This window comes from Pristiophorus japonicus, unplaced genomic scaffold (assembly GCF_044704955.1).
Source record: "Pristiophorus japonicus isolate sPriJap1 unplaced genomic scaffold, sPriJap1.hap1 HAP1_SCAFFOLD_154, whole genome shotgun sequence".
Lineage (NCBI taxonomy): Eukaryota > Metazoa > Chordata > Chondrichthyes > Pristiophoridae > Pristiophorus > Pristiophorus japonicus.
The window spans coordinates 865817-893420 of record NW_027251217.1 but is presented as its reverse complement, the minus strand read 5'-3'; the positions used below and the strand labels follow the sequence as shown (position 1 = coordinate 893420).

The window sequence follows — 27604 nt, the reverse complement described above, 5'->3', positions numbered from 1 at the left end:
AATATAATATTAATAGGAGGGTTAGAGGGATATATTAAAGTGAGAAGGAGAATGTTTCCTTGTTAAACATGATACCCAGCCCCTCCTCCCCCATCAGTACAACAGCGGTTAGCTCTGGGATCGAGCATTTCCCGAGTGTTACGATCAAGTCTCCACATCAGGTGTGACACAGACAGCTGCCCAGTGAAATCCAGTGAGTCCCGCTGATCTCCACAACCCAGTTCCAGACGGGCTCCCGTCGGCCGAGACTGCACACTGGGAGCGCCCATTGGTGAGATTTACTCTCAGTGCAGGCCCAAACCAGCCTTATTCCTGAGGTAGGGAATATTCTGCAGGGAAATGTGGAGTGGGTTATCATTGATGGATTAAGTAATCATTCACTCGGTTTTACATTATTTTATTTACAGACGTGTTGATTGGTTTTTTTATATTAAAATCTGGTATTTTATGAAAATATCTATCCAGCTATTAAATATACAGCTTGGTGTGATTCCTCTGGTCTCTATGGGCAGTGATGCTGTCGTGTGCCCATGCAGATGTGACTTGGTTGGGGTGAGGAGAGGCTGAAATGCACAAGAGGCCAGAGTCGGAGGAACAGAGATACTTGGTGGTGGGGGGTTGTAAGACTGGAGTATGTTAGAGAATATAAGAAATCGGAGCAGGAGTAGGCCATTCAGCCCATCGAGCCGATTGCGCCATTCAATAAGATCATGGCTGATCTGATCATGGACTCAGCTCCACTTCCCTGCCTGCTTCCCATAACCCTTTACTCCCTTAGCGCTCAAAAATCTGTCTATCTCCACCTTAAATATATTCAATGACCCAGCCTCCACAGCTCTCTGGGGCAGAGAATTACATAGATTTACAACCATCTGAGAGAAGAAATTCCTCCTCGTCTCAGTTTTAAATGGGTAGCTCTTTATTCTGGAACCATGTCCCCGAGCTTTAGTTTCCCCTATCAATGGAAATATCCTCTCTACTTCCACCTTGTCAAGCCTCCACATTATCTTATACGTTTCAATCAGATCAACTCCCATTCTTCTGAACTCCAATGAGTAGAGGCCCAACCTGCTCAACGTATCTTCATAAGTCAACCCCTTCATCTCTGGAATCAGCCGAGTGAACCTTCTCTGAACAGCCTCCAATGCAAGTATATCCTTCTTTAAAATACGGAAACCAAAATTGTACACAGTACTCTAGGTGTGGCCTTACCAATACCCTGTACAGTTGTACAGAGAGGGCCTAGACCATGAATGGGGTTTAAGCGTGGATGAGAGTTTTAAGTCGGAGGAGCTGGGGGACCGGGAGACACTGTTGGTTCACAAGGACAGGAATGATCGGTGAGCAGGGTTTTGATGAACTGACGTTTACGGTGGGTGAAAGGAGCAAAGTCTGCCCGGAGAGTATTGGAACATCGAGCATACAGGGATAAAAACATGGGTGAGGGTTTCAGCAGCACATGGACTGAGCAGGGAGAATGATGGGCGATGTTACCGAGGAGGGAGTAGGGGGTCTTTGTGAGGAGGGGATCGAGTCGGAAGCTCAGCTTGGTGACACATAGAACACTGAGATTGTGAACAATCCGAGACAATGGCTGGGACGGGAATAGAATCACCGGCGACGGAACAGAATTCGAGGCAGGGGCCAAAGACCATGTGGTCCCAATGTGTAATTGGAGAAAGATGTAGGTCATCACAGACTGTCGGATAAGCAGCGTGAGAAACCACAAGCAATGGAGGGGTCGAGAGAGGTGGAACAAAGTGCTGTCAGCGTACATATAAAAGCTGATCTCTTCTCTTTGGATAATGTCTCCGAGGGGAAGCGTATCGGTGTGAATTACGAGGTGACGAGGGGAGATCCATGGGGGATTGCAGGGGTAACAGTGCAGGAGCCCTTGATGAAGATTCTCTGCAACGACTGGATGGGTAAAAGTGGAACCAAGCGAGGGCAGTGCCACTGAGCTGGACAACGGAGGGAGAGGTGATGGCGGAGGATGTTGTGCTGGACCGTGTCAAAGTGCAGAGGTCACGGGCTGTTAAATGACCCAACTCCCAGGAAATTCATTTCTGAAATAAACCCTGTGTTACGTGATCAATTATTCAATATAATTGAACTGCTACAGAAATAAACAGCAATTCTACTACATTAAAACACATTAATGGTACTCAGTATATTGCGGGTCCTTACCTTGTTCTGCGGCTCCTGATTCTGGTCCCAGAGAGACTGGGTAAGTTAGTGTTGTGAGTTCTGCAGGTTAATGAACACACGCTGGGTAAAGACCAGTTACACATCACAGTAATAAACCCCACCTTCAGCCTGATCAGTACAATCCCTCCCCGCCCTGTTCTCTGGTGCCCGGCTCGATCTCAATCACACACGGTCACATTCAGTTTGAATTGTTCTGATAAATTACTGACCTTTTAACAAAAGTCATTAAACCTCTGTGTGGTAACAGTGACTACATTTCCCCAACGCTCATCCACCTGCGGTTCAGAGGGCCACGCAGTGAGACCATGTTCTGTAGCAGGAATCAGTTTCAGATCCTCAATTATATTTAATTATTTACCATAAAATGTCTTTATTATCGGACCAGGAAAGGGCATCGATGGCGAGGGGCAAAGATCGCTGATTATAATCTCCAGTTAATAGACTCTAGTTAATGAGTAACAGTCTGGGCCTTGATCAGGATGGTCACACCCATGAATATCAGGCTCCGGGTTCCACTTACTGTAACTGAATCAGCAAATGAGTGCGATAAACAAGTGACATTTATGTTTCATCGGCCTGTTAACTTTTAGTGATCCTGAGATCATTTTGTAGTTTCACTCAGTTAGGGACTCATTCTAAAGTTAAGTTATGTTCCGTCGTTCTTAATTCCCCGAGCAAAGAAAATAATTTCACTCTCTCTAACCTATAGAATCATGTTAACAATTTAAACACCCAGATTAGATCGCCCCTCAATCTTCGATACTCAAGGGAATACATTCCAAGTTAATGCAATATGTCAATCTGACTACAGGCCCTTGATCCCCATTCAGTCTCTGTCTCCTAACTCTCGAACAATTTCTAATACAAACGAAAAGGGTGACTCCAATTCAATACCCTCTGATGTTTGCACTTATATTTTGTGTAGCCTTATCGAAAGTATTCTGCAGGTCCACATAGATAGCATCCAGAGATCCTCCTTTATTCTACATTATTAGTGACCTCCTCAACTGGATAAGTCAGACCTGATTTACCTTTAAGAAAACAATGCTGGCTCTCTCTGATCATTTCATATTTGCTCAAGTGCTCAGTCACTCTATCCTTATTTACCGATTCCAGCAGCTTCCCATCAACCGACTTTAAAGTGAAAGGCTTGTCGTTACCTGGTATATCTCTCTGACCCAGCTTAAATAAAGAATTGACGATAGCATGTTTCTGGTGTAATGGTACAATTACCCAAACAAGAGAGTCTTTAAAGATTATAACCAGTGTTTCTGAAATTCTCATACCCACTTCATTTAATAACGTTAGGTGGAAATCATCAGGTCCACGAGATTTATCATCCCAGGACCCATTATTTTGGCCATCAACAATTTTACCAATATCAATACAGTACGTTACACCCCTTGATTGGTTTTAGTCTCCCTTCGATCACTGTGTTTTGTCCCCCATCTCTACTGGGGAAACCGGTACAAAGTTATCCATGAATAAATCTTTTGTTTCCATGTTACTTTTTACTGTACCACGTGTGTCTGTCTACAATGGGCCGACATCTCCCTCAGTCACTCCCTTACTCTTAATGAAGGTATACACGTTTTTTCTATTAGCCTTTGTATGACTGGCATGTTTTTCTCGTATTCCATTGTGCAGCTCTTAATCTGTGTGTCCCTTTTCTGTTGTGCCTGTTTCTCCCAGTCCTGTGGATTCACACTTTGCTTGACATGTGTGTGAATCACTTCCTTTAACTTTATAATGTGTCTTACCTCACATACTGACCAGGGTTGTTTAACCGGTTGGATGACCATCTATGTCCTATCCATAAAATGAAGCACAGATTGAACGCAGCCAATGACCGCCCTACTAGCCAGCTCACAATGATCAGCATAGTGACAGATGGACCCCTCAATAGCACCATCAGACAACGTGCACCCCTCAATGACCTGCTCAGGGACACTCAGTTTGGGTACTCCCTGAAATCCTGGGACCCAGACGATCACAGATACAATAATGAAATAACAGAGCAGAAGTGACCATAACTTCCCTCCACAACAAGGTGCATTTGACTGGGTTTGGCCCCAAGGAGCCAGAGTATCCTGAGGTCAATGTGGGTCAAAGGTAAACCTCCCGTGGCTGGAGACTGGATTTCGGTGATGGTTATGTTCAATGTTTCATGTTTAAAAAGTCTCGACCGCTAACGTTTTGATCATATCCGTGTCATAAGTGAGAAATATGTTTACATTATATTTACAGCAGTATAATTGTAACATGGGAGATTACATTTCGAAGTTTTATTCTGTTAAATGGCGGTGCTTCCAGTAAGTTAAATTCTGAAACAAATCCTTTCTTACCGGACTCAAACTGGATACCACAGCATTTCAATATAACTGAACTAAACAAACGGTGAGGTGTCCATTCCAGTACCTTAAAATACTCTAATGTTACTCAGTATATTGCGGGTCCTTACCCTGTGCTGCGGCTCCTGATTCTGGTCCCAGAGAGTCTGGGTAAGTCAGCGTTGTGGGTTTTATAGTTTAATGAACACACCCTGGGTAAAGACCAGTTACACATCACAGTAATAAACCCGACCTTCAGCCTGATCAGTACAATCCCTCCCCACCCTGTTCTCTGGTGCGGGGCTCGATCTCAACCACACTCGGTTTTATTCCGATTCAATTGTTCTGATGAATTACTGATCTTTTAACCAAAGTTATTCAAAGTAATTGTGACAACAATGACTATGTCTCCCCAGCTCCGCCACCTACGGTTTAAATGACCCTGCAGAGAGACGGTATTCTGGAGCAGGACTCACTTTGTGTCCTTACTTTTGAATGATAGCTCATGATAACTCCGGGTTATTATCCAGCTATAAAAGTGTGCAGATAGCAAGGGACAAAGATCGCTGCTAGTTTATTAGGATCAAACATTATAGAAAAGGGTACAGTGAGCTCTCTGTTGCATGTTAGTATTTGCAATGACACTCCCTTTCCATCATTGGCTCTTCTTACCTTGACCCGATTTTCACTGTGTAAATGTAATTCATTGGGAATCCAACTCGATTAATCTTGGTATGAGCCGTTTCTGGACTGAAGTGGAGTTGTACTATTCACGTCACAGGTCTGGTTACAGGGTTTTTTTCCAACAGTGATCATTTATTTGCAACACAGCAATGATTATAAAATCCGAGAGATAGTGTCCAAGTAATGAGTAACAGTCTGGGCCTTGATCAGCATGGTCACACCCAGGAGTACCTGGCTCCAGGTTTCACTGACTGCAACTGAATCAGCAAATGTGTGCAGTAAACCAGAAGATGGTTTCTAATATTGTCCAGGGAGCTTTATTTGTGGTGTTGCAAGTTCATCTTTTCATTTCATTTTGAAAATGGAGCACCGGATTCAATTCATTACTGAGAAAGTCAGAATGTTAAATTAATTTCCACATTATAATTTGCATTTTGGATCAATATCAAAACGTTCCATTAAATCCTCCGTTTTCAACCGTGTCTGATTCCCCTTCTCCACACTGTTCCTTCCAGTGCTTCATGTCTGGTTCCCCACCTATTCTGTTCCTGCTGTTTCCTTCCCTCCCCCACCTGCTACAATATTAATTTCCCCTTTAGCTTCCTTTCCTCCTGCACAGTTCCTGATTCAGCCCCTGTATCCGCTCACCCTCCGGCTCTATATGTGATGCCCCATGTCCATCCCTGTCCACCTTTTCTATATCTGATCCCTGCTTCCCTCTCCATCCTGATGTCTGCATGTCTGATTCCCCATTCACCATGAATGACACATCCAAGCTATTCAAAGTAGCCCAGCTTCACACTACGGTTGCACCTAATGCCCCATAAGTTCACCTCAGTACCCCTTTCCTGCTTTCTCTCCATAACCCCTTGATACCTTTAGCCGTAAGGGCCATATCTAACTCCCTCTTGAATATATCCAACAAACTGGCATCAGCAACTCTCTGCGGCAGGGAATTCCACAGGTTAACAAATCTCTGAGTGAAGAAGTTTCTCCTCATCTCAGTCCTAAATTGCTTACCCTTTATCCTAAGTGTGTCCCCTGGTTCTGGACTTCCCCAACATTGGGAATATTCTTCCTGCATCTAAGCTGTCCAGTCCCGTCAGAATTTGATATGTTTCTATGAGATCCCCTCTCATCCTTCTAAACTCCAGTGAATAAAGGCCCAGTCGATCCAGTCTCTCCTCATATGTCAGTCCAGCCATCCCGGGAATCAGTCTGGTGAACCTTCGCTACACTCCCTCAATAGCAAGAAAGTCCTTCCTCAGAATAGGAGACCAAAACTGAACACAATATTCCAGGTGAGGCCTCACCAAGGTCCTGTACAACTGCAGTAAGATCTCCCTGCTCCTATACTCAAAACCCCTAGCTATGAAGGCCAACATGCCATTTGCTTTCTTCACCGCCTGCTGTACCTGCATGCCAACTTTAAATGACTGATGTACCATGACACCCAGATCTCGTTGCACCTCCCCTTTTCCTAATCTGCCACCATTAAGATAATATTCTGCCTTCATGGTTTTGCCCCCAAAGTGGATAACCTCACATTTATCCACATTATACTGCATCTGCCATGCTTTTGCCCACTCACCTAACCTGTCTAAGTCACCCGGCAGCCTCTTAGCGTCCTCCTCACAACTCACACCACCACCCAGTTTAGTGTCATCTGCAAACTTGGAGATATTACACTCAATTCCTTCATCTAAATCATTAATTTCTCGCCTAATAAGGATATCCTTATGATGATTTTAATGTCGCCCATGGGTGACTTTAATCTACATATAGATTGGGCTAACAAAACTGGTAGCAATACTGTGGAGGAGGATTTCCTGGAGTGCATAAGGATGGTTTTCTGGACCAATATGTCGAGGAACCAAGTAGAGAGCTGGCCATCCTAGACTGGGTCTTGTGTAATGAGAAAGAATGAATTAGCAATCTTGTCATGCGAGGCCCCTTGGGAACGAGTGACCATAATATGGTAGAATTCTTCATTAAGATGGAGAGTGACACAGTTAATTCAGAAACTAGGGTCCTGAACTTAAAGGAAGATAACTTCGATGGTATGAGACCTGAATTGGCTAGGATAGACTGGCGAATGATACTTAAAGGGTTGACGGTAGATAGGCAATGGCAAACATTTAAAAATCACATGGATGAACTACAATAATTGTACATCCCTGTCTGGCAAAAAAAAAAGGGGAAGGTAGCTAACAAGGGAAATTAGGGATAATGTTAAATCCAAGGAAGAGGCATATAAATTGGCCAGAAAAAGCAGCAAACCTGAGGACTGGGACAAATTTAGAATTCAGCAGAGGAGGACTAAGGGTTTAATTAGGAGGGGGAAAATAGAGTACGAGAGGAAGCTTGCAGGGAACATAAAAATTGACTGCAAAAGCTTCTATAGATATGTGAAGAGAAAAAAATTAGTGAAGACTAATGTAGGTCCCTTGCAGTCAAAATCAGGTGAATTCATGATGGGGAACAAAGAAATGACAGATCAATTGAACAAATACTTTGGTTCTGTCTTCACTAAGGAAGACACGAATAACCTCCCGATAATACTAGGGCACCGAGGGGCTAGCAAGAAGGAGAAACTGAGGGAAATCCTTATTAGTCAGGAAATGGTGTCAGGGAAATTGATAGGATTGAAGGCTGATAAATTAAGAGGGCCTGATAGTCTGCATCCCAGAGTACTTAAGGAAGTAGCCCTAGAAATAGTAGATGAATTGAAGGTCATTTTCCAACATTCCATGGACTCTGGATCAGTTCCTATGGATTGGAGGGTAGCTAATGTAACCCCACTTTTTAAAAAAGGAGGGACAGAGAAAACAGGGAATTATAGACCGGTTAGCCTGACATCGGTAGTGGGGAAAATGCTGGAATTAGTTATTAAAAATGTAATAGCAGCGCATTTGGAAAGCAGTGACAGGATCGGTCGAAGTCAGCACGGATTTATGAAGGGGAAATCATGCTTGACAAATCTTCTAGAATTTTTTGAGGATGTAACTAGTAGAGTGGATAAGGGAGAACCAGTGGATGTGGTGTATTTGGACTTTTAAAAGGCTTTTGACAAGGTCCCACACAAGAGATTAGTGTGTAAAATTAAGGCACATGGTATTGGAAGTAATGTATTGACGTGGATACAGAACTGGTTGGCAGACAGGAAGCAAAGAGTGGGAATAAACGGGTCCTTTTCAGAATGGCAGGCAGAGACAAGTTGGGTACCGCAAGGTTCAGTGCTGGGACCCCAGCTATTTACAATATATATTAATGATTTAGACGAAGGAATTAAATGTAATATCTCCAGGTTTGTAGATGACACTAAGCCTGGGTGGCAGTGTGAGCTGTGAGGAGGATGCTAAGAGGCTGCAGGGTCACTTGGACAGATTAGGTGAGTGGGCAAATGCATGGCAGATACACAATAATGTGGATAAATGTGAGGTTATCCACTTTGGTGGCAAAAACAGGAAGGCAGATTATTATCTGAATGGTGACAGATTAGTAAAAGGGAGGTGCAACGAGACCTGGGTGCCATACTACATCAATCATTGAAGGTTGGCCATGCAGGTACAGCAGGCAGTAAAGAAAGGAAATGGTATGTTGGCCTTCATAGCGAGAGGATTTGAGTATAGGAGCAGGGCGGTCTTACTGCAGTTGTACAGGGCCTTGGTGAGACCAACCTTGAGTATTGTGTGCAGTTTTGGTCTCCTAATCTGAGGAAGGACTTTCTTGCTATTGAGGGAGTGCAGCGAAGATTCACCAGACTGATTCCCGGGATGGCAGGACTGACATATGAAGAAAGACTGGATCGACTAGGCTTATATTCACTGGAATTTAGAAGAATGAGAGGGGATCTCATAGAGGCATATAAAATTCTGACAAGATTGGACAGGTTAGATGCAGGAAGAATGTTCCCGATGTTGGGGAAGTCCAGAAATAGGGGTCACAGTCTATGGATAAGGGGTAAGCCATTTAGGACTGAGATGAGGAGAAACGTTTTCACTCAGAGAATTGTGAGCATGTGGAATTCTCTACCACAGAAAGTTATTGAGGCCAGTTCGTTGGATATATTCAAAAGGGAGTTAGATGTGGCCCTTATGGTGAAAGGGATCAGGGATTATGGAGCGAAGGCAGGAGTGGGGTACTGAAGTTGCATGATCAGCCATGATCATATTGAATGGTGGTGCAGGCTCGAAGGACTGAATGGCCTACTCCTGTACCTATTTTTTATGTTTCTATTACTTTTATATCAGAAGCTCTGAAATGTGTAAACTTGCTTTCAAGATTGTTTGGATTAACTATGATGGACTCCGTTTAACAGACTTATCTCTTGGACTGAATATTGACATGACTTTCTGTCCTACTCCTGCTCCTAGTTCTTATGTTCTTATGGTCTTTAAACAGATAGGTGGAACACAGTGTTTTGTTTTGGAATATGTGCCATTCAATCTCTAAAAATGCCTTAACTACAGAACTAGTTTGATGTGACTGTTGTTTTACAACCATCATTCTCCACTTGTGTGTGTCTCAATGTGTGTGGTCAATCAAACTCTCAGACAGTGTCCATTCCTTTCCCCTCTGGGGAAATGTAAAATCTATTCAGTCTGGGATCAGTAATTTCTCCAAACTATAGCTGAAGTTATTCTCCGGGATTAATTTATAACCAAGTTTGAGACCTTGTAAAGTTCCGTTCCCTGCTGTTTCACCCACACAGACACTGGTATAATAAACACAGGACAGTAACAGCACTGTGAGGAATCAAGCTGAATACAGAATGAACAGAGGAGAAATGAAACGGGGAATAAGAGGGACAAGGAGAATGTAAGTGAAATGATTGGTGGTAATATAATGGGGAACACTAAACTTTCTTTTAAAACATATAAAGCCTAAAAGGACAGTCAGCGGAAATGTGAGACAATTAAGGACTAAAAGAGCGAACTTCCTGTGGAAGCAGAGGGCATGACTGAGATATTAAATAGTACTTTACATCAGTTTTCACTGAAGAACATGATGCGACCATTGTTACAGTAGAGAAGAAGGTTGTAGAGAAATTGGACAGGATATAAATAGACCAAGAGTCGGTGCTAAACAGGTTGGCAGCGCTCAAAGTGGAAAAGTCACTCGGCCGACATGAGATGCATCCTAGGTTGCTGAGGGATGTAAGGGTGGAAATTGTGGAGGCCCTTCATATCTTCATATCTTCTTTGATAAGGGATTGGTGTCAGAGGACTGGATAATTGGAAATGTTACTCCCCTGTTTAAAAAGGGGCATGTGATAAACCAGTTAACTACAGGTCAATCTCTCTAAAGACGGTGTTTGAAGACAATTCCTTGAGACAATAGCTAGAGACAAAATTAATTGTCATTTGGAAGAACATGGGTTAACAAATGGCAGACAAAACTTATTTGTTGAATGCAAATCGTATCTGAATTGTTTGATTTCTTCGATGAAATAAGGAAGAGGGCTGTTAAAGGTAGTACTGTTGTTGTGGTGTATATGGACTTTCAGAAGACCTCATAATAGACATGTTGGCAACATTGAAACGAATGGTATTAAAGGGGCAATGCTAGCGTGGATACTAAATTAGCTAAGGGACAGAAAGCAGAAAGTTGTGACTGGAGAGAATTATCCCCAGGGGTCGGTATAACAAGCATTGCCTTCTATATATAGATTAATGACCCGTACTTGGGTATATAGGGCACGATTTCAATGTTTGCAGATGAGATGAAATTCTGAAAAGCCGTAAATCCTGAGGAGGATAGTAGAAGACTACAGGCGGACATCGGCAGTCTGGTGAAATGGGCAGACACATGGCGGGTGAAATTTAATGCAGAGAGGTGTGAAATGATGCATTTTGGATGAAAGAATGATAAGATGCAATATGAACTAAACAGTACAAGAGTAAAGTGGGTGCAAGAACAAACAAATATGAGGGCATACATTCAGAAATCTTTGAAGGTGACAGGACAAGTTGATAAGGCTTTAAAATAATATACAGGATCATTGGCTTTATGTGTAGAGGCATAGGAATATAGGAACTGTGAGCTATTCATTCTCTCTAGTCTGTTCCAACATTTAATTCCATCGTGACTGATCTTTATCCGAACTCCATTTATTCGCCTTGGCTCCGTAACCCTAAGTACCCCGATCGAACAAACATCTATCAAACTGAGCTTTGAGATTTTCAATTGACTGAGCCTCAGCAGCTTTTTGAGCGGGAGTGTTACAGATTTCCACTCTCCTTTGTGTGAGGCAGTACTTCCTAACATCTCCCCTGAAACGGCACAGCTCTGCTTTTAAGGTTATGTCCCCTTCCTCCACCAAAGGAAATAGTTTAACTCTTTCCATCCTATCAATTCCTTTGATCATTTTAAAGACCTTAATTAGATCACCCCTTAATATTGTATATTCAAGGTAACATAAGCTGAGTATATGCTAGCAATCCTCATAATTTAACTATTTAACTCTGAGCTGCACCACCACCAAATCCAAGATACCCTTCCTGAGGTGTATTGCCCAGAACTTAAAACAGTGCTTCAAATCTGTTCTAACCCGAGCTCTGTACAGCTCGAACATAACCTTTGTATTCCAGTCCCCTTGAGACAAAGCCCAACATTCCATTAGCCTTTTAATTATGTTTGTCCCTCTCCACTGTCTTCCAGTCATTTCTGTACTTGGGCCCATAATTCTCCCTGCTCATCCATGGTTTATTTAGAACATTCTCTGATCTCTCTCTTTCAGGTCCAAACTAAATGACCTCACACTTTCCCAGGTTTAATTCCATCTCCCATATTTTTGCCCAGAGAGTACAAACACAATGAAATTATACTCAAACATTGTCAAACACTGGTCGGGTCTCAGCTGGAGTGCTGTGTCCAATACTGGGCACCACATTTTTTGAAGATTTTCAAGGCTTTGGAGAGGGTGCAGGGGAGATTTACTAGAATGGTAACAGAGATGAGGGACTTCAGCTACATGGAGACATGAAATAAGCTGGAATTACTCTCGTTAGAACAGAAAGGTTGACAGGAGATTTAATAAAGATGTTCAAAATAATGTTGTGCTTTTGATAGAGTAAATAAGGAACAACTGTATCCATTGGCAGAAGATTCGGTAAACAGGACACAGATTTAATGCAATTGATACAAGAGCCAGAGATGAGACGAGGAGATTGTTTTTAGACATCACGTTATTATGATCTGGAATGCAATGCTTGACCGAGCAGTGGAAGCAGAGAAAATAGTGACTTTTAAAACTGAATTGTTTAAATACATGAAGGGGAGAACATTGACAGTGCCCTGGGGGCAAAGCAGGCGAGTGGGACAAATTGGATTGCTCCTTCAAAGAGTGGGTACAGGCAGGTTGTGCCGAATAGCTTCCCTCTGTACCGTATGATTCCAAGTTTCAATGTTATCGACCTCTAACTCTTTGCTGCAATGCGTGTAATAAGCTATAAATGTACTTGAATGCTATTTACAGATGCAGAATTTTAGCGTGTCAAATTGCATTTAGAAGTTTTATTCTGTTAACCAGCAAAGGATGACTAAAAACTGATATAAAGGGAGAACACAGAATATGAGTGTATACTAGCACGAAACATAAACAAGATTGCAAAAGCTTCTACAAGTATGTAAAAAGGAAGTGGATAGCAAAAGTAAACTTTGGTCCCTTAGAAGCTGGGACAACAGAAATTATACTGGGGAATAAGGAAATGGTAGAAACTTTAAACAAATATTTTGTATCCGTCTTCACAGCAGAGGACACAAATATCATACCAAAAAGAGCGGGAACCAAGGCGCTAAAGAGAGTGAGGAACTGAAATTAATTAATGTAAGTAGAGAAAACGTACTTGAGAAAATAATGGTACTAAAAGCCTACAAATCCCCTGTACCTGATGGCCTACATCCTCGTGTTCTCACAGAGGAGGCTGTAGAGATACTGGATGCATTGGTTGTGATCTACCGAAATTCCCGAGATTCTGGAATGGTCCCAGCAGATTGGAAGGTAGCAACTGTAACCCAGATATTCAAGAAGTTAGTATGCAGGTACAGCAAGTAACTATGAAGGCGAGTGGCGTGTTGGCCTTTAATGCAAGGGGTTGCAGTGTAACAGCAAGAAAGTCTTGCCACAATGTGCAGGGCTTTGCTGAGACACATCCGGTGTATTGTGCACAGTTTTGGTCTCATTATCTGAGGAATGAAATCTCTTAGAGATGGTGCACCAAACGTTTACTAGATCAATTTCTACGATGAGAAGGTTATCCTGTGAGTGTAGATTGTGATAATTGGGTCTCTGGAGGCAGTTCAGTGAAGGTTCACGAGGTTGATTCCTGAGATGAAGGCGTTGTCTTATGAAGAAAGTTTGAGCAGGTTGGGCCTATACTCACTGGAGTTTAGAAGAATGAGAGGTGATCTTATTGAAACGTATAAGATTCTGAGGGGGCTTGACAGTGTGGTTGCTGAGAGGATGCTCCCCTAATGGTGGAATCTAGAACGAGGGGGCATAGTTGCAAAATAAGGGGTTGCACATTTAAAACGGAGATGAAAAGGAATTTCTTCTGACGGTTGTAAATCTGTGGAATTCTCTACCCCGAGAGAACTGTGGAGGCTGGGTCATTGAATATATTTAAGATGGAGATAGACAGATTTTTGAACCATAGGTGAGTCAAGCGTTATGGGGAGCAGGCAGGAAAGCATAGTTGAGACCAAGATCTGATCAGCCATGATCTTATTGAATGGCAGAGCAGGCTAGTGGGGCCAAATGGCCTACTCCTGCTCCTATTTTGTTCTTATGTTATACTGTCTGGAGTTTAGAAGAATGAGAGGTGATCTCATTAAAATATATACAATTCTGAGGGGGATTGACAGGGTAGATGCTGAGAGGTTGATTCCAAGACTGGAGAGTTTAGAACTAGGTGACATAGTCTTAGGATAATGGATCAGTCTTTTAACACTGAGATGAGGAAGAATTTCTTCACTCAAAGGGTTGTAAATCTTCGGAATTCTGAATCACTGAGTATATTCAAGGCTGAGATCGATAGATTTTTAGACTCATGGGGAATCAAGGGATATGGAAATCGGGTGGGAAAGTGGAGTTGAGGTTGAATTTCAGCCATGATCTTATTGAATGGTGGAGCAGGCTCGAGGGGCCGAATGGCCCACTCCTGATCATAACTCTCATGTTCTTTTCTTCTAAATCAAAATGAGGCATCTCGCGGGAAATTAATTTCTGAAAAATCATTCTTTGTTACCAGTCCATTATTGATTTGTTAACTTGTCTCTATCTTTGAAAGACTACACAAATAAACAGCAATTTCGCTGCATTATTATACAATAATGGTGCTCAGTATAGTCCAGACCCTTGCCTTTTCCTACGGCTCCTGATTCTGATCCCAGAGAGTCTGGGTAAGGTAGCGTTGTGGGTTATATAGTTTAATGAACATACCCTGGATAAAGACCAGTTACACATCACAGTAATAAACACCACCTTCAGCCTGATCAGTACAATCCCTCCCCACTCTGTTCTCTGGTGCACGGCTCGATCTGAAGCACACACGGTTTTATTCGGATTGAATTGTTCTGATGAATTACTGATCTTTTAACCAAAGTCATTAAAACTACCTGTGACAACAATGACTACATTTCCCCAGCTGCTCAATCCGCGATTCAGAAAACCCTGCAGAGAGACCGTGTTCTCTAGCAGGAATCACTTTCATGTCCTCAATTCAATTGATAGCTCACTATAAATCCTCTTATCAGGCTAATAAAGTGTACAGATAGCAAGGGACAAAGATTGCTGTTAGTTTATTGGGATCAAACATCAGAAGGAAGGACACAGTGAGCTCTCTGAGCTAACACATTAATGTTTTCCAATAAACTCCCCTTTAGATCATTAACTGTTTCTTTGACCTGATTCTAACTCTGTGTGAATGTATTGATAAATATGTGTAAATGTTGGTTTAGGGGCATGGGAGTATCGCCTAGGGAGTATCATTGGTTAAAATGCGAGAGTTCCCGGATTCAAATCGCGGATGAGCCCTGCCTCCTGAGATAAAGGGGTTATCTTATGAAGAAAGGTTGAGCAGGTTGGGCCTGTACTCATTGGAGTTTAGACTTGGAGGTAATCTTATTGAAACATATAAGATTCTGAGAGGGCTTGACAGGGTAGATGCAGGGAGGATGTTTCCCTCGTGGGGGAATCTAGAACTAGGGCCATAGTTTCAGAATAAGGGGTCGCCCATTTAAAATGGAAATGAGGAGGAATTTCTTCTCTCAGAGAGTCGTGAATCTTTGGAATTCTCTACCTCAGAGAGCTATGGAGGCTGGGTCATTGAATATATTGAAGATGAATATAGACAGATCTTTGAAAGATAAGTGAGTCAAGGGTTATGGGGAGCGCGGAAGTGGAGCTGAGTCCATGATCGGACCAGCCATGATCTTACTAAATGGCGGAGCAGGCTCGAGGGGCCAAATGGCCGACTCCTGCTCCTATTTCTTATGTTATGCTGTTATGTTCTTATAACCAAGTTTGAGAGTGTGTAAAGTTCAGTTTTCTACTGCTTCACACAGAGACACTGGTATAATTACCACAGGATAGTAACAACAGCACAGCAGGGAATCAAGTTGAATACAGGAAGTACAGAGGAGAAACTAACAAGGAACTAAGGGAGGGAAGGACAATGTATGAGAAATGATTAGTGATAATATAATAGGCAACACTAAAGTCTTTCTTAAACATATAAAGCCTGAAAGGACAGTCAAACGAAAGGTGCAACGATTAAGGACCAAAAGAGCATTCTTCTTGTGGATGCAGTGGCCATGGCTGAGTAACTAAATGAGCACTTGGCATCTGTTTTCATTAATTAACATGATGCTGACAATGTTACAATAAAGGAGAGGCAAGTAGGGAAATTGAACAGGATATAAATAGACCAAGAAAAGGTCCTAAAAAGGTTGACTGTGCTCAAAATGGAAAAGTCATCCGGTCTGCATGGGATACATCTTATGTTGCTGAGTGAAGTAAGGGTGGAAATGGTGGAGGCTCTGACCACAATCTTTGAATCCTCCTTGTAAAAGGGAGTGTTGCCAGAGGACTGGGAAATTGCTAACGTTACTCCCCTGTTTAAAAATGGGGAGTATAATAAACCAATTAACTACAGGCTAATCTCTCTAATGCCGCAGAGGAGGAAATGTCTTGAGACAACTCAGAGACAATAGCCAGAGACAAAATTAATTGTCATTTGGAAGAACATGGGTTACCAAACCACAGCCAAAACATATTTGTTAAATGCAAATCGACTCTCACTTATTTGATTTCTGCAATAAATGAAGCGAGCGGCCTGTTGAAGCTAGTGCAGTTGTTGTGTATATGGAATATTCGAAGCCGTTTGATAAAGTACCACACAATAGACTTGTTGGCAAATATAAGGCCAATGATATTAAAGGGGCAATGTTAGTGTGGACAGAAGGGACAGAAAGCCGAAAGTTATAGTGAACCAATGTTTTTCAGACTGGGAGAAGCATACAGTGATATCCCCTCGGGTCGGTATTATGGGCACTGCTCTTTTTGATATATATTACTGACCTGGACTTGGGTATACAAAACATCATTTCAAAGTTTGCAGATGACATGAAACTCGGAAAAGTCGTAAAGCCCGAGGAGGATGGTAGAATATTTCAGGAGCACACAGGCAGCACGGTGAAATGTGCAGACACGTGGCAGATGAAATTTAACGCAGAACGTGTGAAGTGATACATTTTGGAAGAAAGAACGAGGAGATGCTATATAACCTAAATAGCACACGAGTAAAGAGGGCGCAAGGACAGGCAAACTTGGGGGAATACAAACAGAAATCTTAGAAGGTGGCAGGGCGAGTTCATTATGCTTTTAAAAAAGGAAATGGGATCCATGGCTTTTTAAGTAGAGACATAGGAATATAGGACCATAGCAGCAGTAGACAATTCATTCACACGAGCCTGTACCACCTTTCAATTCCTTCATGGCTGATCTTTATCTTAACCACATTTAACCCGCCTTTGTTCAGTAACCCTAAATACACTGATCTTACAAAAGTCTCAGACCCAGTTTTGAAACATTCAATTGAGCAAACCTCAACAACTGTTGGGGTTGTTGTCCCAGATTCCCATTATACTGTGTGTGACGTAGTGCTTTCTATCATCACCCATTAACAGCATAGCTCTCCTTTTAAGTTTATGCCCCTTTATTCTGGATTCCTCCACCAGAAGAGACAGTTGATTTCTTTTAATCTTATCAATATCTTAGATCATGTTAAACATCTGTTAGATCATCCTTAATATTTTATATTCAAATGAATACAAGTTTCGTCGAAGCAATCAGTCTTCATAATTTAACTTTTAGCTCTGAGCTACACCACCACCAAATCCAAGATACCCTTCCTGAGGTGTGGTGCTCAGAATTGGTTCTAACCCGAGCTCTTTACAGCGGGAACAGAACTTTTATATTCCAGCCCTCTTGAGATTAAGCCCAACATTCCAATAGAGGTTTTATTATTTCTGTAATTACCCACTAGCTGCTAGTAATATCTATACTTGGACTCCTAATTCTCTCTGCCCATCCAGGGTTCCCAGCTTCTCACTATTTAGCAAACACTCTGATCTCTCTCTTTCAGGTCCGAAGTGAATTACCTCACACATTCCCACATTGAATTCCACCTGCCACAGTTTTGCCCAGAGAGTACAAATGCAACAAAATGATGCTCAACCATTATAAACACTGGCTAGGCCTCAGCTGGAGTGCTGTGTCCAATACTGGGCACCACACATTATGAAGTTCCTTGGATACGGTGCAAAGGAGGATTACTAGAATGGTTACAGAGATGAGGGACTTCAGCTACATGGATAAACTAGAGTATCTGGAATTGTTCTCCATAAAACAGAAAAGTTTGAAGGGAGATTTAATGCAGGTGTTCAAAATTGTGAAGGTGTTTTGATCGAGTAAATAAGGAACAACTGTATCCACAGGCAGAAGGTTCGGTAAACAGAGGACACAGATTGAATGCAATTGACAAAAGAGCCAGAGATGAGACGAGGAGATTGCTTTTAGGCATCACGTTATTATGATCTGGAATGCAATGGCTGAAAGAATGATGGAAGTAGAGGCAATAGTAACAGTTAAAACTGAATTAGTTAAATACACGACAGGGAGTACATTAGCAGAGCTCTGGGGAACAGAGCAGTAATGGGACAAATTGGATTTCTCTTTCAAACAGCCAGTACAGGCAAGTGGTGCTGTATGATTCCAGCTTTCTATGATAGCGATTACTAACTCTTTGTTCCTAAGCGTGTAATAAACGATAGATGTATAATAAACGACAGAATGTATAAACATAAAGATGTATCAGAAATTGGGGTCAAAGCAGGAAGAAATGGTGAGAAAACAAGTTTAAAAGCTCTTTATCTGAATGCACATACCATGAGTAACAAAATAGATGAGTTGACGGCACAAATAGATACGAATGGTTATGATCTGATAGCCATTACAGAGATGTAGTTGCAAGGTGACCAAGGCTGGGAACTAAATATTCGGGGGTATTTGACAATTCGGAAGGACAGACAGAAAGGAAACGAGGTGGATTAGCACTGTTAATAAAGGATGAGATCAGTGCAATAGTGAGAAACAATATTAGCTCAGAAGATCGAGATGTTGAATCAGCTTGGGTGGAGAGAAGGAATAATAAGGAGAAAAAGTCGCTGGTGGGTGTAGTCTCATCATAGGCAGCCCCTCGAATCGAGGAATACTTGCTGCCACGTCAGTAAGTTCACGGGTGTTTCAATGATGGACCTAACAGCAGCAACAATATTGAACGGAGTATAAATCAAAAAATAATGGAGGCTTGTAAAAAAGGAATGACAATAATCATGGGCGATTTTAACCTTCATATTGATTGGACAAAGCAAATTGGCCAGGGTAGCCTTGAGGAAGAGTTCATAGAGTGTATCCGGGATAGTTTCCTTGAACAGGACATTGTGGAACCAACCAGGGAGCCGGCTAACTTAGATCTGGTGCTGTGTAAAGAGACAGGATTAATAAACGTTCTCCTAGTAAAGGATTCTGTGGGATTGAGTGAACAAAAGATGGTTGAATTTCAAATTCAGTTGGAGGGTGAGAAAGTGGGATCTTAAACCAGCGTCCTAAGCTTAAATAAAGGAGACTACAAATTTATGAAGGCAGAGTTGGCTAAAGTGGACTGGGAAAATAGATTAAAGTGTGGGGCGGTTGATGAGCAGTGGCATTTAAGGAGATATTTCATAACTCTCAACAAAAATATATTCCAATGAGATGGAAATACTGTAAGAAAAGGGATAACAATCCGTGGCTAACTTACAAAATAAGCTGGGATTAGACCGTCATGAGACAAGTTAGTTTTACCCTACTGTCTGTCATGTATGTATGCTTGGGGTTACTAGCCACCAGAGGGTGCCACTGTTGGAGGTCACTGGGCTGCACGTGTGTGGGGGCCAGGCACATAAAGCAAGCCACCATGTAATGTGGGCACTTTGGGCCCGAATAAAGTTGAGCCAGGTTTGTATCTGAGTGAGTTTACAGTATTCAGTCTATCGAGTTATTACCATTCAGATAATATTCTGTCTTCGCGTTTTTGCCCCCAAAGTGAATAACCTCACATTTATCCACATTATACTGCACCTGCCATGCATTTGCCCACTCACCTAACCTGTCCAAGTCACCCTGCAGCCTCTTAGCGTCCCCCTCACATCGCCACCCAGTTTAGTGTCATCTGCAAACTTGGAGATATTGCACTCAATTCCTTCATCCAAATCATTGATATATATTGTAAAGAGCTGGGGTCCCAGCACTGAGTCCTGCGGTACTCCACTAGTCACTGCCTGCCATTCTGAAAAGGACTCGTTTATCCCGACTCTCTGCTTCCTGTCTGCCAATCAGTTCTCTATCCACGTCAGTATAGTACCCCCAATACCATGTGCTTTGATTGTGCACACCAATCTCTTGTGTGGGACCTTGTCAAAAGCTTTTTGAAAGTCCAAATACACCACATCCACTGGTTCTCCCTTGTCCACTCTACTAGTTACATCCTCAAAAAATTCCAGAAGATTTGTCAAGCATGATTTCCCCTTCATAAATCCATGCTGACTTCGACCGATCCTTTCAGTGCTTTCCAAATGCGCTGCTATTTCATCCTTAATAATTGATTCCAACATTTTCCCCACTACTGATGTCAGGCTAACCGGTCTATAATTACCCGCTTTCTCTCTCCCTCCTTTTTTAAAAAGTGGGGTTACATTAGCTACCCTCCAGTCCATAGGAACTGATCCAGAGTTCATAGATTGTTGGAAAATGATCACCAATGCATCCACTATTTCTAGGGCCACTTCCTTAAGTACTCTGGGATGCAGACTATCAGGCCCCTGGGATTTATCGGCCTTCAATCCCATCAATTTCCCTAACACAATTTCCTGCCGAATAAGGATATCCTTCAGTTCCTCCTTCTCGCTAAACACTCGGTCTCCGAGTACTTCCGGAAGGTTATTTGTGTCTTCCTTCGTGAAGACAGATCCAAAGTATTTGTTCAATTGGTCTGCCATTTCTTTGTTCCCCATTATAAATTCAACTGAATCTGACTGCAAGGGACCTACGTTATTCTTCACTAATCTTTTTCTCTTTACATATCTATAGAAGCTTTTGAAATCAGTTTTTATATTCCCAGCAAGCTTCTTTTCGTACTCTATTTTCCCCCTCTTAATTGAACCCTTTGTCCTCCTCTGTTGAATTCTAAATTTCTCCCAATCCTCAGGTTTGCTGCCTTTTCTGGCCAATTTCTCTGCCTCTTCCTTGGATTTAACACTATCCTTAATTTCCCTTGTTAGCCACGGTTGAGCCACTTTCCCAGTTTTATTTTTACTCCAGACAGGGATGTACAATTGCTGAAGTTCATCCATGTGATCTTTAAATGTTTGCCATTGCCTATCCACCGTCAACCCATTAAGTATCATTTGCCAGTCTATCCTAGCCAATTCACGTTGCATACCATCGAAGTTACCTTTCCTTAAGTTCAGGACCCTAGTTTCTGTATTAACTGTGTCACTCTCCATCTTAATAATTAATTCTATCATGTAATGGTCACTCTTCCCCAAGGGGTCTCGCACAACAAGATTGCTAATTAGTCCTTTCTCAATACACATCACCCAGTCTAGGATGGCCAGCTCCCTCGTTGGTTCCTCGACATATTGGTCTAGAAAACCACCCCTAATACACTCCAGGAAATCCTCCTCCACCGCATTGCTACCAGTTTGGTTAGCCCAAACAATATGTAGATTAAAGTCACCTATGATAACTGCTGTACCTTTATTGCATGCATCCCTAATTTCTTGTTTCATGCTGTCCCCAACCTTACTACTACAGTTTGGTGGTCTGTACAAAACTCCCACTAGCATTTTCTGCCCTTTGGTATTACAGTAATGGGCAGTGAGCAGGTTGGGATTAGACTGGGTGGGATATTAACAGTAATGGGAAGTGAGCAGGTTGGGATTAGACTGGGTGGGATATTAACGGTAATGAGCAGTGAGCAGGAGGTTGGGATTAGACTGGATGGGATATTAACAGTAATGGACAGTGAGCAGGTTGGGATTAGACTGGGTGGGATATTAACAGTAATGGACAGTGAGCAGGAGGTTGGGATCAGACTAGGTGGGATATTAACGGTAATGGACAGTGAGCAGGATGTTGGGATCAGACTGGGTGGGACATTAACGGTTATGGACAGTGAGCAGGAGGTTGGGATCAGACTGGGTGGGATATTAATAGTAATAAGCAGTGAGCAGAAGGTTGGGATCAGACTGGGTGGGATATTAACAGTAATGGACAATGAGCAGGAGGTTGGGATTAGACTGGGTGGGATATTAACAGTAATGGACAGTGAGCAGGAGGTTGGGATCAGACTGGGTGGGATATTAACAGTAATGGACAATGAGCAGGTTGGGATTAGACTGGGTGGGATATTAACAGTAATGGACAGTGAGCAGAAGGTTGGGATCAGACTGGGTGGGATATTAACAGTAATGGACAGTGAGCAGGAGGTTGGGATCAGACTGGGTGGGATATTAACAGTAATGGACAGTGAGCAGGAGGGTTGGGATTAGACTGGGTGGGATATTAACAGTAATGGACAGTGAGCAGGAGGTTGGGATTAGACTGGGTGGGATATTAACAGTAATGGACAGTGAGCAGAAGGTTGGGATCAGACTGGGTGGGATATTAACAGTAATGGACAGTGAGCAGGAGGTAGGGTTTAGACTGGGTGAGATATTAACAGTAATGGACAGTGAGCAGGAGGTTGGGATTAGACTGAGTGGGATATTAACGGTAATGGGCAGTGAGCAGAAGGTTGGGATCAGACTGGGTGACTCAGGGAGGAGAGAAACACTTGCACAGCATCGATGGGGGAGCGGACTTTTTCTCCGACCCTGTAGTTTTTTTTGGTTGGGTTGTTTTCACAGTTTGGGTTTCAGACACTTTCACTATTTGAGCTATTTTCTTTTAAATGTCTTTTGTTTAACCCACAGACCTTTTTTGAATCATCGAACAGTTTACTATTAAATAGTTTCCTGCTCACTCAGCTCCTTGCCTTCCCTCCAAGTTGCCTCTGTCTCTCCTTTTCCCCATCCCATTAACATGGTTTCCGTTTGCTTTCAGTCCACACAAGAATTATACCCAAAGCGCTCCCCCGTCCTTTGTACAGAAACTGCCGTATCCTCTGGGTATTTTCAACTCTTCGCAGTATTTCAGATTCACATTATTTGCCGCTCGATACATTTCTTTGATATTTTGCCGGTTTGTATTCTGTAACAATCTACGAGTCTAAGGTCTGATATTGTACTAAAACAAATCACACGTTGGAGTGTATGAACAGGCTAAAATTGAGCCAAAATAGTGAGATGGTCCTGCAACTTTAAAAATAATTGATGTGACCGCATTTACAATACTGTCTACAGTTCTGGTTGCCTCAGTACAAAGGTTATCGCAGCTGTTCAAGAGAGCAAAGACAATATTGAGAGGATGGAGGGGTTGGATTCGGAGGAATTATTATGTAAATTGGAAAAGAGAGGTCGAGAGGTGATGTGATTGCTGTTTCACTTTGCCCAGTAGAGTAGAAGCGCTTGAAGGAGGGTAAATTCAAAACTGATCTATGAAAACAACATTTCAGTGAGGGAGTGGTCATTCTGGGGAGCAGGATCTCCAGGGAGATGGTGGAAGCAGTTAGTATTGATTCTTTAAAGGGCAAATGAGACAGCTTTATTTCAGAAATGACATTTTGGGATGCAGTATGGGAGTAATTTAAGATATGACATGTGGTAAGTGCAACATGCTGGGGAGGAACAGCTGACTTTGGACCTATAGTTCCCAAAGCTCTCCACCGCTGGGCTTTTCAACAACTCCATTACCATTGTAGCATGTGAGTACCATAGTGTTAGATGGGGAATTACACGCAGCTCGGTCTTGGCTCATCTAGCAATTCCTTTCTTCCTTTGCTGGGATATTCTGTCAGCTCTGTCATGTTAGAACAATCTAAACTCATTCTGTGTCCCTCCCACTTACATGATTATCGTCCACTGAAATGGTCCTCGCCTGTTAACCAGAGACAGAGTCCCTCCACACCCTCTTCAATCGCCTGTTCCAGTCTGTCCCGGTACCATTTTCTCAACTGGAACAGTTGGTAATCGTCGCACTGTGTCAAGAGCTGAGTGATTGTAGAGTTCGGATCTGTGAACACAAATGGCCACATTATCAAACAGCTTCTGAAAACCCATATACATCACATGCGCAACATTCCATCAACCTATTCTTCAAAACATGTGTCAAACACGACTTATCGACAGCTCATCGATTCCAGCCTTCCCTGATCATCCCCTGTATCTGGAAATGTTGACTAATTAAACCTTGAAATATACTTTCCAGGGGTTTGCTCACAACGCAGCACCCCCGCTACCCTCTATCTCATTGCCACTGTTCGATAGCCTGCAAAACCCACCGAGAAATGTGCTGTTTCCCTTCCTATTCCTTAACTGTATAACTATAGATTCTATTTAACATAACTCCTGGGAACATCCGTATGTTCTGGCGCTGTCACAGAACACTAACACTGGAATCCACAACTATTTTTCACTCCCCTCAAAAATGTTAGAATCAGGGTCATTTTGCTGCAAGTCCTATTCAAACCTAAGCCCTGTCCTATAGTTTATAGATCATAGCACCCAGAAGTATAAGGACGGCCACTGCATGGGAACACCATCGCCTCCAAGTCACACCATCCCGACATGGACATATAAACGCTGTTCTGTCATCATCGCTGGGTCAAAATCATGGAACTTTCTGTTCTAACAGTTTTATTAATTCTTTCGAATCTCATATCGGGATATTTCCCACCCTCCAGACACATCAGCTGATACCCCTCCCACTGCTCCATTCACCCGCTCTGTAAAACCATTGTTGTTGGCCGCTTCAGATTGCGGCCGTCCCTTCCCTTCTCCCTGAACTCACTCGAGTGCCACAAGAACATGAACCTTTCCCTCCTGCTCCAGCCCTGCAGCCCCACATGACCCGACTCATATTTCCCTCCATGAGCAGCCCAGTGCAACACAATCCGGAGATCATCACAATGAGGCCTTGTCTTTTAGTCCAGTGCCTCAGTCTTAATATTTCCTCGACAAACGTATTACTCTCCGTGTTGCTGGTTCTGACCATGGCTATTTTGTGCTTACTTTTCACTTCCCAGAGATGGTCCCACCTATTCTCGGATGTTCATCCCTCTGGCACCATGGAGGCAACTTATCATTCGGGACCTGCTCAGGGCTGCAGAAGAGGCTGTCTAATTCCCCTGACTATAGAATCTCCCATCACTATCGCTCTCCTATTCCTGTGCCCCACCTGCCTCTGACAGGCGCTAAGCACCTCGAGTCTCGTCGCCGAGAACAAGCAGAAAGTAAGCGCAGGCAGCAGAAGGAGCGTGAGGCAAACCTGTCCCACACACCCTTCCATCAATGACGGTCACAGGTGGGACAGACAGAGACTATAATTCCCGTATTGGACTGTTCTGTCTCCTAAGAACTCATTTTGAGTGGAAGCAAGCCTTCCTCGATTTCGAGGGACTGCCTATGATGAAGTGGAATACCGGAGACACGCATGCACAGTATCCAGTTGGGCCATGCTTCCATATGGAGGTCAGGGGATCTGTTGGTGGCCTGGGGAGAGGGGAGGGAGGGAGGGAGAGTGGAGGGGAGAGAGAGTGGAGGGGAGAGAGACAGAAAGACAGACAGAGACTGGGGAGACAGAAAAAGGAATAGATAAGGATAGAGAGATAGGGACCGAGAGAAGTAGAATAAGAAGCAGAGAGAGCGAGAGACAGAGTGAAGACTGGGGGGGGGAGAGAGAGAAAGAGAAAGAAAGAGAGATAGGAACAGAGAGAGACAGGGACAGAGTCAGAGAGGAGAAAGAGAGAGGGAGCGAGAGCGAGAGAGAGAGAGAGAGAGAGAGAGAGAGAGAGAGACAGCGAAAGATGCAGAGAGAGTGTCCAGCTGTATGCAGTCCGATACCGGGGACTGAGTGCTGGCTGCACTTTGGAACAACACAGGTGAACTACTATTTGTTTATTGAAAAAGACACAGAAAATACTTCCATTAAACAATTTTGATTTGGTATAAATGTTTGAAACAGGAGATTAAAAATCGAGAGTACAATGAAGTTAGTTTCCCACTATTTAATTGGAAAGTATCTAAAATAATTCAATGTTTTGTGATAAGAGCAGGGATTAATATTGTGGCGAATGTTTGAGAGAAAAATATTAGAAGTTAAATTCATAAATTAATATCCTTACGTCAACGTAATAGTAAACATTTCCCAGTCAGTCTGATTGGTTCTCCTGTCCGGAAGAAAAATGAATGTTTATTTCTGTTAAATCATAGCTTTTCCTGCTTTTTGTTTTTAATTCGGTGACACAAACTGTGTACGTGTTTTTCTGCATTTCTGACATGTTTCATGGGGAGTGTGCTGGCTCAAGAAGTTAATTAAAGGACGTGATTGAAGTTGGAAATACAGAAACCCGTTTTTGTTCAGTTGTTTTTAATACTGTGAACTAAAGAACTACAGCACTTTATATTTGTTGGTTGTCTGGTTGCATTGTGATTAATATTCGAATCACTTACGTGGACCTACAGCACGTCAGTGCCAAGGAAAGCCACTGCTCCTGCTGCCATTGCTAGAGTGACAGGAAAGATGGGCGAACACGCTGAATAGTTTAAATTAATACTAACTTCACATATAGATATGCCTCTTTCAGCTCACTTTGGGCTTTTGGATTGGTTGTCGATGTATAACTGTGTAACTGAGTGACGTTCCTGGAGTGTTAATGCATTATTATGCAGTTCCTTTATATCACACTCATTTCTTTTGAAATAAGTGTTTGTACATGACGAACTAAAAGCTTTTAATTAATTCTACCACAAAAACCTTGCAGAATGGGCATGAAAGTGACAAATGTATTCAATATAAGTAAGTGTGAGGTGGTAAATTTTGGTGGAAAGAATAAGGACACTACCTACTCCTTGTAAAATAAGAATCTAAGTGGAGTAGAGATACAAAGCGATCGAGGGATATAGATTCACAAATCATTAAAAGTAGCAGCACGGGTTAAAAAAGCCATCAAAGTGCAAATAAAGCACTGGGGCTCATTTCAAGAGAAAGAGTGAAACTTGTATCAAACCTTGTGTGTCTCATGATTTGAGACAGTGGGGTGCAAAATGGCATTGGTGTATATATGCTTTTAAGTGGTCGTTGTTGTTTGACTATTTCATCATGGACAAAAAGGTTGAGCTGAAAGGAATGTGTGGCCCTTTCAGTACAAAAATAAATGAGAGGGAACTTTGCCTGTGACTGCATGCCCCTCTGGATGGTCACTCACTTCCCTCTTTCTACTCAGTTCCTTTCCTGTTCCCTCTTCCTGTGTGAGCTCAGGTTCTTGCACGGAATCTGGATCCTTTGTCAGGACAGAAACTATATTGAAATTATATTTCTGAACCTACTTCTGTCCATTCTCATTTTTGGTGAAGATGTTGGATCGTCTCCCCCGTTTGGGCCTTCAGCCATGGTGGTGACAGGTGTTCCCAGATTCTGGTGCTCTGTAATAAATATAATAGGAGGGGTTAGAGGGAAATATTAAAGTGAGGAGCAGAACGTGGCCTTGTTAAACATGATACCCAGTCCCTCCTCCCCCATCAGTACAACAGCGGTTAGCTCTGGGATCGAGCATTTCCCGAGTGTTACGATCAAGTCTCCACATCAGGTGTGACACAGACAGCTGCCCAGTGACATC

The 27604-nt window shown here is 42.7% G+C and overlaps 1 protein-coding gene and 1 long non-coding RNA gene across 2 annotated transcripts in view; one reads left to right on the top strand and one right to left on the bottom strand.

The window, feature by feature from the left end:
• LOC139242941 (NACHT, LRR and PYD domains-containing protein 3-like) overlaps positions 1 to 2235 on the bottom strand; it is a 44538-nt gene extending 42303 nt beyond the window's left edge. The window contains exon 1 of the mRNA XM_070870593.1: positions 2188 to 2235. The gene's annotated coding sequence lies outside the window, so the exon portion shown is untranslated. The remainder of the gene's footprint in view (positions 1 to 2187) is intronic.
• A 7755-nt stretch (positions 2236 to 9990) lies between these two features.
• On the top strand, positions 9991 to 26334 carry LOC139242943 (uncharacterized). The gene is made up of 3 exons (XR_011589408.1): positions 9991 to 10043; positions 12978 to 13053; positions 25013 to 26334. It is a non-coding gene; the product is annotated as an uncharacterized lncRNA (long non-coding RNA).
• Positions 26335 to 27604: the final 1270 nt, after the last annotated feature.